The sequence below is a fragment of the Diceros bicornis genome, chromosome 33, assembly GCF_020826845.1.
Source record: "Diceros bicornis minor isolate mBicDic1 chromosome 33, mDicBic1.mat.cur, whole genome shotgun sequence".
Lineage (NCBI taxonomy): Eukaryota > Metazoa > Chordata > Mammalia > Perissodactyla > Rhinocerotidae > Diceros > Diceros bicornis.
The window spans coordinates 29,479,046-29,491,685 of record NC_080772.1 but is presented as its reverse complement, the minus strand read 5'-3'; the positions used below and the strand labels follow the sequence as shown (position 1 = coordinate 29,491,685).

At 39.5% G+C, this 12,640-nt stretch overlaps 1 protein-coding gene across 1 annotated transcript in view; it reads right to left on the bottom strand.

The window, feature by feature from the left end:
* Positions 1-8,081, bottom strand: part of PKIA (cAMP-dependent protein kinase inhibitor alpha) — a 94,151-nt gene extending 86,070 nt beyond the window's left edge. Inside the window, exon 1 of the mRNA XM_058528926.1 lies at positions 8,001-8,081. The gene's annotated coding sequence lies outside the window, so the exon portion shown is untranslated. The remainder of the gene's footprint in view (positions 1-8,000) is intronic.
* Between the last annotated feature and the right edge of the window lie 4,559 nt (positions 8,082-12,640).

The following is a 12,640-nucleotide window of genomic DNA, read 5'->3' as shown; positions in this document are numbered from 1 at the left end:
CATGCCTTGCTTTGCAATCCTGGATTTTTCTCTTATAGGCAGATGATGTAAGAAATGTAATTTAGATTTCTCCCCTACAGGATCACCAGCCATGTCTCCCTAACTTTTATCAATGGAGATTCTCAGTAGGTACATATTTATTTATTATAAAACCCTTCTGTACTGATCATTAGGTAATTCTAGTAAGTGTGGGTATGTCACGATAGTTAAGAATGTCAGCCCACTTTGTTTCAGCTTGATCCACTGCAGGAAAGCACAAATTAGACAAAGGCAATTTCCCCAAGAACAACTCACTTCCTTGAGATGAGAGATTAAGTCGGATGAACAATGATTTGTCACAATTTATTTTTGAGGGAAGTGGTTAAAAAAATGTGCTAATGCAGTCTTTTCAGAATGAATCCTTTTAAAACTGCACTATTCTCCAGTAAACATACCTTATAATTAAATGCCCATACATATAAATTTACTGTTCTAAAACTTTTTATATGTTACCATATATAACATATATTTAAATCTTTACAATCCTTAAAATTTGATGATCTTTAAATCTGAATCTGGATTTGGTGAATCGGACAGATTATTCTCAGTGATTCCATTGAATACCCAACAATTCAGATTCAACATTATTTCTGCAAGTCCTAGCAGGATTAAGTTTTGTGAATGGATACAGGATATTAACATCTTGGTTATTTTTCACCACATTTCAATTATCACAGAATCTGAGTGTGAAAGATCATGGAGAGGAGTGTAAGAAATGGCATTAAAGATATTACCGACTTCTCTAACTTGACTCAGTCAAATTCTGCAGTATTTGGTCATTGCAATGACCAAAAAACGGTCGCTTCCACCCTCAGTCTCACAGCCACTGCTGTGCATTGTTTGAGACGTGGGCTTGTTGCTTATTCAGGCAAAGGTCAGAATGCTGATTTGTTTTACGTCTGCTTTTTAATGAGGGTTTGATCAGACAGCAATAAAGACAAAAGTAAATAACAGGAGAAATGTTTATTAACAAGTCCCTCTATCTCAATCAACCAAAGAAAAAGCATATCTTAAAATACTGTTGTGAAATGTGCAGCATGTGTCTATCTATATTTCTGCAACCCTTCAGTTTTAGGTAGTTTTTCAAAAATATGTTATAAACATATGTACATGTATATATGTCTGTTTTTATGAACATTTTCTTTCTATTTCAAATATTTGCTTGCATTATAGTTGAATTTCATTTAAAATAAGCAGACAAGTTCTTGGAGAAGCACTTGAAGAATCTTTGTTTCCAACGTTAACTTTTGCAAAAAAACTTATTTTTTCATTGGCTGTTTATTTTTCAAAAGTTAAAAGAATATTTTTAAAATTTCAAAGTGATTCTTTAATATGTGAATATGAATATTTATTTCCCTACTTCAGACTGCTATATATGTTTTATGTATATATGTATAGATGAATGTTTTTAAACTTGATCTTTCTAAGTTATAACTACTATCCAGTTATGTGAGAATAGTGGTGTCTCTTAGCCCTCTTAGCATGTTAATGTCTAATTAGAGTAAAACATGATGCAATTCCTAGCAAGCTCTCTGTTTCTCCTCTCTTGGATGATGCAAATCAAGACAGTCGTCTTCTGAGGAGGGTGGTTAAGAGCCTTGTCAATTCTGTTTATACTTCAGCTATTCCAACATTCTGTAGTTTAGCTTAAATAAGGTACTCTCATCATTGGGCTTCAATTGCTCTGTTTCAGGATAAATTAAAAAGAACACACTAAAGAGAAACAAAACAAACAAAAAAAAACCAACAAAATAAAAGATTTACCATAATGCAGGTACATAAATTTGAACTTAAAAAATAAATCAAATTTTAGATTAGGCTGGATACAAATGACCCATTGCTGGAGGTTAAAAAAAAAAAAAAAACTAGCTATAGACATTTCTAGTTTTCTACATTGTTGTTATAAGACTTGTTTGACATCTGTAATGCACGCTGTAATATTTTTGAAATGATAAAATGTGTAATTGAGAGACTTGGAATCTTTCCATACTTGTGTATAGTACTGAAACTACACTAACTAGAAATGAAAAAGGTGAGAATATTCCCTTGCTCAAATCATGTTAAATGAATTCCCTTATACTACTTCCATTCATTTTTAAGATAGTTACAAATGGTTACAGAAGATACAGAAATACTGTCTGTTGAAGAAGTTTATGATTTTTATAGTCATTGTATGTGTTCAAATTATAAATGTTTGCGCATAATCTCTGACCCAACAATACCACTCCAACCACTCCAAGAACTCCATCAAGAGTAAAAGCACCAATATGTAAAGACATGTACCTCTATGTCCATTACCACATAGCTTGAAATCATAAAAAATTTGGAACTTAATAAATGTTTATCAATAGATTTTGACTGAAGAAAACTAAGGCACCCTCACAGTACACATTATTAAGCATCTATTAAGGGTAATACGGTAGCATTATATGCTAGATATCTTTAACATAATAGAAAGGCAATGTACTAAAAGTGTTTGCAACTAAAAATTGCTATATGTGGTATATATATATATATATACAATGAAATATCATTCAGCCTTAGAAAGGAATGAAATTCTGATGCATACTACAACATGAATAAACTTTGAAAACATTATGCTAAATGAAAGAAGCTAGACACAAAAGGACAAATATTTTATGATTCCACTTATTTAAAGTACCTAGAATAGGCAAATTCATAGACACAGAAAGCAAAAGAGAGTTTACCAGCGCCTGAGGGGAGGAGAGAATGCGGGGTTATTGTTTAATGGGTACAGAGTTTCAGTTTGGGATGTTGAGAAAGTTCTGAAAATGAATAGTGGTGATGGTTCTTCAACATTGTGAATGTACTTAATACCAGTGAATCCTACACTTAAAAATGGTAAAAACGGTGAATTTTATGTTATATATATTTTGCCACAATAAAAATACAATAAAAATCTACTATAAAATAAAGTACAAATTTACCTCGCATTATTAAATTTCCATAAATTTGCACTTAATTTAGGAGCTTATACAGTTATTACCATATTTGGAGAAATGTAAAGAAAGCAACAGCTTAAGTTTTCCTCTTGAGTTTTCTCTCTCTCCGTTTCTCCGTCTCTGTGTTTTCTAGATTAATGTTGTTCTTGTCACATCCCTCTTTGAACACTAGCATCAGCAGGAACAATGCTAGCTAGTACCGGTCTCTTCAAGAATCAGCTAAGAGTTTTAATGCATTTTTATGCTGGCAATTGTTTTAGAATCTAGGAGGGATGAACATAACTTGTCATTCTTTCCCTAACTTGGCAAAAGCAAATATATAACTGCAGACAGCATTCCCAGAAAGAAATAGTAACTTTGAGACAGACATACGTCCATCCCAAGAAAACTGAATATATTTCAAAGTAGACTTCAACACTCAAGTGCTGGCAATGTTCTTCTATAGATTTGGCAGTCGAGTACTCTAAGTCTGAGAACCGTTTCTTTTTTGTAGCAGTGGTTTGATTGGGAAACCCTAAACAAGTCATTTGGAATGTGTAACAGTCAGAGCTCCTTCTAGGATTCCTTTTCCATGAAGCAAGGTTGTTTGCCTCACTAGTCTCCCTGGCACTCGCTTCCTAGTCATCTCAGCCGCCTTTGTGCCAGCGCCAGTGAAGAGCTCTCCTTTTAGGTCCTAAAGCAAGGAGAACAATAGAAAGAGAAACTCATTTCAAGTATCAGAAATGTCTGGGCTAATAATGGAGACCAATATCGTCAAAGTGAGCCCAGAGTGGAAGTCCTTAACCCCTTTGCTAAGGATGGCTTTATTGGGTACTTAAACACCTGCTATTGCATGCAAGATTCTCTGTGTGTGTGTAGGGACTTGGGGAGTGGATGCATGGCCTTTACTGAATTATCAAAGGGGATGTTAAGACTCAAATGTTTAAGAAGCACTGGGAAGATTAATCACAAAAATTTTAAACTACTCTGAAGGCTCTGATCTTAGGTTTTTATAATGCTTTCTTTAACTCCATTACACTTCAAAGAGCAGCGTGGTAATGTTGAAAGAATCGCTGTCTTTAGGTGACTTCTCTGAGACTCAGTTTCCTCAGTGTAAAATTAGCATATAGTAGAAGGATAAAATCAGATACCATAGCTGAAAGTACCTAGCAGAGGGCCTTGAAACTAGATAAGTGTATATATGTAAGGTGCCTTCTCTGCTTAACTCTTTTTTAATATAATGCAAGCATATTGAAAGTGGGGACAATGTCTTCTTTCAAGTTTTGTTTTGTTATGCTTACCAGGCTTTTTAATATGTATGAGCTAATATACATACAAGGGCAGGTAAGCTCACAATAACTGTTGTTGACAATAACTATTTGAATGCACTTTCATTATATTTATTATTATATAAGGATTTTAAACAACTAAATTGGTACTTTCACACATATTTAGAGCCTAGCTTGGCCAGTGGAGAAGACTAAGTAGATATATACCCCTGGTAAATAACAACGAATTTCTTCACTAAAATCAAATTGCTCAATGTCTACTATGCATATACATAGCTAGGCACAATACTGTGAGTCGCAGGTCATAAAAAGTTGTTCGTTGCCGACCCTGCTCTCCAAGGTTATTTTAGAAGAGCAAAGCTTGTTCACACAAGAGGACAGACCAAGATAGGAAGTGCTGTAGGAATTGAGATAAGAGAGAAAGCACATCTGACGCGAGGAGGAACGTGGGCATGGGGAAGGGTAGTGTCTGATGTGAGCAAGGCTTCAACATGGAACAGGGTGAAGGAAAGGAAGAAACAGACATAGGCATGACATCATGGGCACAAACTGGAAATAAGGACCACTTGGTGTAGGCTGGGCATGGGGTAGTTTACGGAGAGTAGTGAGAAACTAGATAAAGGGGTATCTCAGTGTCTGACGCATAGTACTTATTAATCACACTTTTAAACACAAGTATTTAATAAAGAAAGAACATAGAAGAGAACTTAAAAATAAAGACATAATGAATGGGGTGAAATATTATGGAAATCTAGCAATTAAGAGGCCACTGACAACTTTCAAAATTGCATTTTTCTACCCATTCTCACTGGAGGCACTGGTTGAATAGAAATGAAGTTTCTTTTTCGGCCCTAGTATTGCTGCTTTTTTTTTTCTTTTCCATTTTCAAAACCTCAGGATAAGCTATTTCAATTGCAGCTAACGGCAGTCATGCATCACCAGAAGATGGCTTTTGTTGTGAGAGGGCAACTTTGACTCCTAAATTTGTACTCTCTAGGTTACGGATAACATTGACTGTCCCCAGACTAATGATTTTTTTACGTGATTGGAAAGCAGCAGATTGACTTCAATTCTATCTTGTCAAACCTACAAAAGTGCCTGCAGTTCATTTCGCATCTAACAGCACACATCCTTCTATTTTTCATTCCTCCTCCATTTCTGAAATCGGGCAAGTAATCTTTCCTTTCCCTGGGAAACGTTTAAAGAAAGGGAAATAAAGTCATAAATCAGTTTCAGGCAAGAAATCATATAGATATTTCTTCTTAGGTCTCTGAATTTAGAAACTTTTCTCAGAAATTGTCTACACACAACAAAGTCCAAATTCAGAAATCTCTTCAATTTAATTATCTTCCTCCGTTGCACTGAAATGAAAAATTAAATTTTCTAACTTGTTTTCTTTCTTCCCCAAAGGCTTCTCCAACTCCAGTCCAGAACGGAGTGGATTCTTCACCTGTGAAATCACCGGCAGGTATGATGCTAGCTTAGCTGCACCAGTCCCCAAATCCTAACCCATTTATTGCCAAAGAATTCAGTTTCTTCAGAAGCCAATAATAGACACTTTCAATTTCTAACCATCATAAGGATGTTCTCATGCACTACTCTTCAACATAAAGAGGCCTCAAAATTAGAGAAATTTTTATTGTACTTAAGATCAACTGCACTAATCTGTATTCCATATACCTTGGGCTAATTTCTTAAAAATGAATTATTATATTCATAGTTGTTACTATTATTATTCAGAATAATTATTTATATAGTTAAATATTTTAAGACTAGGAAAGTAAGAAAGGTGGGAGAATGTTCCTGTTCTTTGTTCCCTCTTCTACTTGGTGTGCCTGATTCAAAATTCTAGAATCTTGAAAATTTAATATTTCAAACCCAAACCACACTCAACACATTATAATAACAACAAAACCCCCCAAAAAATCTTTCCCGAGGTTTTCATGATCCAGGGGGACAGTTCCCGGAGTGGACCACTCAAAGTGGGCTTTGCCCACCCCCTCCACTCCCTCTGCCTCATATACCAAAGGTGGAGACAAAGAAACCAACTCAAACCTTTCTAAAGTGTATTTTAAAAAAGAGACTCTGTAATCAGAAAAGCAATAATAATATACAACAGAATTAACATGATTTTTCAGAACCAGTATTTTTGTCTAAAAGCGATATTTAAAAAGGAAGGTAAGCAGAGGTATATTTTTTAGCCATAAACCCTGCCCCTCTTTTTCATTGATCTCCTATTTTAATTTGCTAAGATAAAATTACATGGCTGTTGAGTCAGACTGTCTCTCTAATTTCAAGTTTAAAGATAACAGATCTCCTTTTAAATAAAATATTGGCACACAGACGCCCCCCAGTCTGGCTTATTGCAACTGTTCTCTGCTGGTGAAGCGGCACATTTGCAATCCCCATCACAGCCATCTCAACCACTTCACAGCATACTATTCAAACGTACATCCCTAGATGGCAACAGGAATACGCACTTGAGCTCAGCAGCAAGGAGCTTGTGGGGAACCCCCAGGACAAGAGGCAGGGACTCCTAAATGGGGAGACTAAGTTGAGGATGCTCAAATCACCTGAGCACCATTGGCTTTCTGACTGCCTGTGGGGAAAGCCTCTCTGGAAACTCTTCTGAGGTTATCGGGGAATCCTAGGACAAACGCACTGCTTGCTTTTGGGAAAGGACGTCCCCCAAACCCTACCCAGCTAGGTGTCTCACAATCCAGCTGGATTAAAAAATCTTCAAGAAAACTAGATAGATTGACATTCACATCTGTAGTTCCACCGATGCCTATGCACAGGGAGCAAAATATGTAGGTATGGCCCTGTTTCTCACATCCCAATAGATTCTGCTCTGCTGGAAACCTTTCTGGTAGTTGCAGTGACTACAATGAAGGGAGTTATTGGAAACCATGTTGGTCCTGGGCTAAAAGCAGGATTTCTCATGCCATGTGTTAGGGGAATGGACACAGGTATCAGTAAAGAGAGAGAATACCAAAACTGGTGTAAGGCAATGCCTTTTCTGGGTCCTTGACAAAATCAGTCGGGGAACAGAGGTGGGGGATAGGAGCTGATAAGAGTTGGCCTGTGAATGGGCACAGCATACCCGAGGAAAAAAAAAATCAATGAAATGATTGACAGAGAAGATGATAAATGAAGGGAGATGCAAGACAAGTGCTGCTCAACCCAAGCTGAACTCCAGGAGACAAGAGGAGTTTCTTCTCTAAACAGAGACTCTTTCTAACACTGAAGTAGGTTTTTGACACTGAAATGAGCACAGACCCATTCTGATAACTGGGAAGGGAAAGGGGGCAGGGCTGTGGAAGGAGAGGGAAGATTTCTGCTTACTTCCCCAGGCTGCTGGCAAGGACCTGCTGCTCTAAAACCAGAAAATAACCAAGCGAAGATTGAAGGAAGAAAGGCAAAAGTGCAACTCAAATTATTTTACATTTGGAATCGTCTTCAGTCTCTAAGCGAGTCTGGCATTGAAATGGTCGATGATCTTTAAAAGAGTCTAGAGGCTAACCGCCTTCTTTGTTTGCCCATTAACACCGCTCCTCCGATCTCAGGCTCTTGGCTGATGAACATTTCAATTCCAGTGGTTGCTGCTTTTCCCATTGCAGAACGCAGCGGCGGTATTCCCCTTCTCGCCTGTCCACTGCAAACCCCATTATTAACCGCGCGGAAAGCACCGCGCAATGAGGCCAGTGCTAAGGATAGCCGGGCTGCCTACCTCCTCGGGCCGGAGTCAGCGCAGGTCCTCGGCGCCCGCTGCCCCGGGCCGCAGTGTCGCCGCGCCGGGCCGGGCGCGCGGTCAGCTCCGCCGGCCCCCGCCCCACCTGCCAGCCGCGGCAGCTGCTCCCGCCGCCGGGCTCCGGCCGCATGAAGTCATCCCCCGCCCGGGGCCGGACCACCACACTCGGCGCCAGCCGCGGGGGGAGAGGGAGCTCTCCCGGGCCCGGGGAAGGGCGCCTGGAAACCGCGCCCGATTGCCGCTACCCCTCCGGGTTTTAGGTTTATTGCCTGTTAGTGATTGTACAGAGGAAGCGTCCCCGGATCGTGGCCCGAGAGAGAAGAGCCAGCGAGACTGTGTCTGCATAGCGCCTTTCCTGCGAGCGCCCCCCCGTCCCTCCGGCTGCATGGACAGCTCCATTCGGCTGGGTGGGTTTTCCACCCTCTTCGTCTTCCTTATCAGTATTGTTCATTTCGCTGAATTTTGAGACTGGGATTGTCGTTTGAGATCAACACTCAAACGCTCCGAAAATGTTTTAAATTGGCGATCTTTCTAAACCCCTGGTAGCACACTCCTCTTTCCCCCAACGCACACACAAGTGCGCACACGGACACACGCAGCCGAACCGCGCACACTCATGAAAGCTGGCACCTCTCGCCCTCGCGCCTACGTAATGGAACGGGACATTCCCAAAGGAGGCGAGAAGCGCGACCGACCAGAGAAGGCACTCCAGGAGCCAGAGAGGGGTCGCCCCAGGATTGTGTTGCTGTTTAGCCGTGCGATGGGCAGATGTTCCCTCTAACACCCCCCCCCCCAATTGCGCTGTTGCTCTGGTGACAGCTATAACATTTGAAAACCAAGAAGCAGAATCCACATTAACGGATGGCTGTATCTCTTTCTTTCCCCAAGGATTTATCCGAATTGGCCTTAGGAATAATACAAGTATATAAGCATATAGGCCCCTTCCTTCAGTCTGTAAATTGGCACCAGCTATTAACAGGTCTCTCTCTGCCTGCCTGCCTCTCTCTCTCTCTCTCTCCCTCTCTCCCTCTCTCTCTCTCTCTCTCTCTCTCTCTCTCTCTCTTTCTCTCTCTCTCAGATTTGCTCTCTTTACAGCTGAGCCAGGGTTTCTTTTTCCATTGTGGAGCCATTTCCAAGTAGAGGTTCTTTGACACTAGGGTTTGTGTGAGAGATGTTCCCTCATTCAAATTGCCTTGCTTTTGGAATTGCCCGGCACTAGGTCCAGGCCAGCGTTAGCCTGCGGATTTGTCCAGCAACCTAAACAGTGCATTGCATGAGGGCAGGGAAGCACCTTTGCTCAACTAATTGTTCCCACCCCTCTGTTTAGCAGTGCCAAAATTAGGAGATAGTGTGGCAAGCAGAGTTTCGACAAAACTCGGTAAGAATTCTTGGTCTTAAAATGTATGCTTTTTGAAAGCTGACACAACCTAATTCGTCTCTTTGAACCTCACTTTCATAAAATTAGGACACTAATGTCACCATAGAACAGAGAGTTCTCAATATGTATCAAAGGGTCTGTGGAATCTGGATGGGAATATTACATCTCTAGTTTCGCTAAAAACCTCTAATTGAAATTTAGCATTTAGCATTTCCTTTCAATATACGTGCAGACAACAAACCACAGTAATATTAGGAGTACCTGAGACTTTGTCACCAATAGAAGTCACAGGTAATTTCCCATTGCAGTTTTCATAGATATCTCAAAATATCACTGCTCTGATGCTACAATCAAATCATCATTACAGTTTTTGTTTTATTTAATAGACTATTATTTTTATTTAATTTTAGAATAGTTTTAGATAAACAGAAAAATTAAGGAGATAGTACAGAGTTCTCATATATCTCATCCCCAGTTGCCTCTATTATCACCATCTTACGTTAGTATGGTTTCCTTGTTACAATTAATGAACCAATATTGATACATTGATTTTAACCAAAATCTGTATTTGATTCAAATTTCCTTGGGTTTTACCGAATGTCCTTAATGCTGTTCCAGGTTCCCATCTAGGACACTGCGTTCCATTTAGTTGTCGTGTCCCCTTAGGCTCCTCTGGGCTGTGACAGTTTCTCAGACTTTTCTTGTTTTTGATGACCTTGAGAGTTTTGAGGAGCAGTGATCAAACATTTTGTAGCATGCCTCACTATTGTAATCTTTCTCATGATAAGACTGGAGTTACGGTTTATTGGGAGGACAACCACGGAGATAAAGTGCCATTTTCATAACATCATATCAAGAGTATATACTATCAACGTGATTCATGACTGTTGATGTTGACCTTAGTCACCTGGCTGGGGTAGTGTCTCAGAATTCTCCGCTAAGAAGTTACTCCTCCACACTTTCTGTACTGTGCTTGTTGGAAGGAAGTCACTATGTGAAGTCCACACCTAAGGAGTGGAGATTTATGCTCCATCTCCTTGAGGACAGCATTTGGAATTTTTGTGCACAGAAGATTTGTCTGTCCACCCCCGAATGTTAATTAATTTATTTATATCAGTATAGACTCATGGATATTTATTTTATACTTTGGGTTATAATCCAGCACTGCTTCATTTTGTTGTTCAAATTGTTCTAGCTTTGGCAGTTGGGAGCTCTTTCTGTTGACTCCTGTGCTCCTTTAACATACTCCCTTTGGGGTGTGTGTGTGTGTGTGTTTTAACAATTTCTTACTTTCTGACACTACATATGCTCCAGGCTCGTCTCATATATTTCCTGCCCCAGTCCTAGAATCAGCCATTTCTCCAGGGAGCTGTGGTTCCTTTTATTGGAGATGGTAATAGAAACTAAGATCTGGGCTCTAGGCCTGCTGGTTGCTAATGGGGTGTCATTTTGTTTAGTTTATATGTTTATGCTAACCTATGCATATACACATATCTATAAATATTTAGGTAACCATCTGTATCTATATTGAGCTAAATAGGGGTGCATACTGATGTCTCCAACTCTAATCCATTAACATGTAAATCATTTTACTTATCTGTAAATTCTTATTTCAATAGTGAGAAAAATGGCTCCCCCATCCACCATCCATTTGCTTAATTGTTCAGTTCTAGTGCACGTGTATGTCAGTATCAGAATTGTTAACCTATTCCCCCAATATCACTATTTTTGAGTACAGTAGTTAATAGAACCAATGTTATGTCTTGTTATCTGCTGAGTTTAAATACCCAAACATTTCTACACCACAAATTTGGTTTTTAAAATATTTTAATAACTGCATTTTAAAATTGATGATTAGTTTCCTTTGCAATTATATATATTATATTTTATGCATTTAAAAGCATTATTTTAAGAAGAGTTACATAGGCTGCTGTGTCAAAGAGGTCCATGGCAAAAAAAAGTTTAGGATCCCAACCACAGAAGTGTACTGTGAGGATGTGAGATGATGTGCAATTGCCTGGTGCAGACGTTAGGGGGAGCTCGTGCTCGGTAAGTGTTATCCTTGGCCAATCGGCGGGCTTCCATCTCATTTTAAAGTTCTAAATGCCTTGGAAGAGAGAACATGCTAAGCCTTATGGTTAATAATTTATAATTTAATGGAAGAATTTGCTAGGTATCAAGTGTTAGAGGTAAGGTTCATATACAGTTAAGAGGAGGAAGAATGAGAAGGTGAAGGGAACCAGAGACTGAGATGACTCTGGTGGTCAGAGAGTTTGTAGTTGAACAGACCTGGGTTTGGATCCTTCCGTACACAGCCTGACTTTGTCTCATTTTTGAAATAAGGGGAACAGTGGCTATTACCTAGGCTTGTCTTTAAGAGTGAAAGTAGATGTTTGATCTTTTCCTTCAACTGGTCTGAGGCACTGGGGATTAAGTGTGGGATTTGGGACAGTCCCAGACCATATTTTATTGTCCTTCCTGTTATATTTTTTGTTCATGAAGCCAGATTCACTGGAGATATAGACAGTTTCTCAGGATAATTTAGGCTCCTTCATCCATAAAAGTACGCTTACCAGGTGTCTTTATTCATGGGAGAGAATCAGTGTTGATGGTGCCAGGGAAAAGACAAAAATTAAAGATGTTAAATAACAGGAATTAACTGCATCAGATACTATGCTATGGCGAGAGGCCTACGCCTCTCTGGGAAACTGGAAAGAAAAGGAAAAAGAAATGAGAATGTCTTATGTCAACATACAGGGTTTGAATCTGTCTTCTTGGAACTTGACATACACCAGTATGCCAGATAATTTAATTTGATGAGTAGAGGCTAGAGTGAGGTGAAAGAGATCAATTTTTTACTCTATGATTTTTTCATTGCACAATCCTTTTCAAAAACTAATCTTTGGATCATGACTTTGAGGTCTGCAATGCTTCCTTTCTGATATTCTGGAATTAGAGATCAAATGGCCTAATGATATCATGAGTCTCAGCAAGGGACAATGTGAAACCAGAGCCAGAGGCCCTATGTGTCTGAAGCTGTCAGTATTAGAACCTCTCTCTGGGTTAGGGAGCCCTTCCAGAAGGGGCTCATTTAAATGCAAATGCACTCTCAGGAGGGGTAACAGAGGATGGAGTATCTCATTAGCAGCCATTAACAATTTAGCCGAGATTAGCTTCTCAGATCTATTATGGAGTGGAGTTGTCAGGGTGATTTGGCCCCAGCATCTGTCACCCACTGACT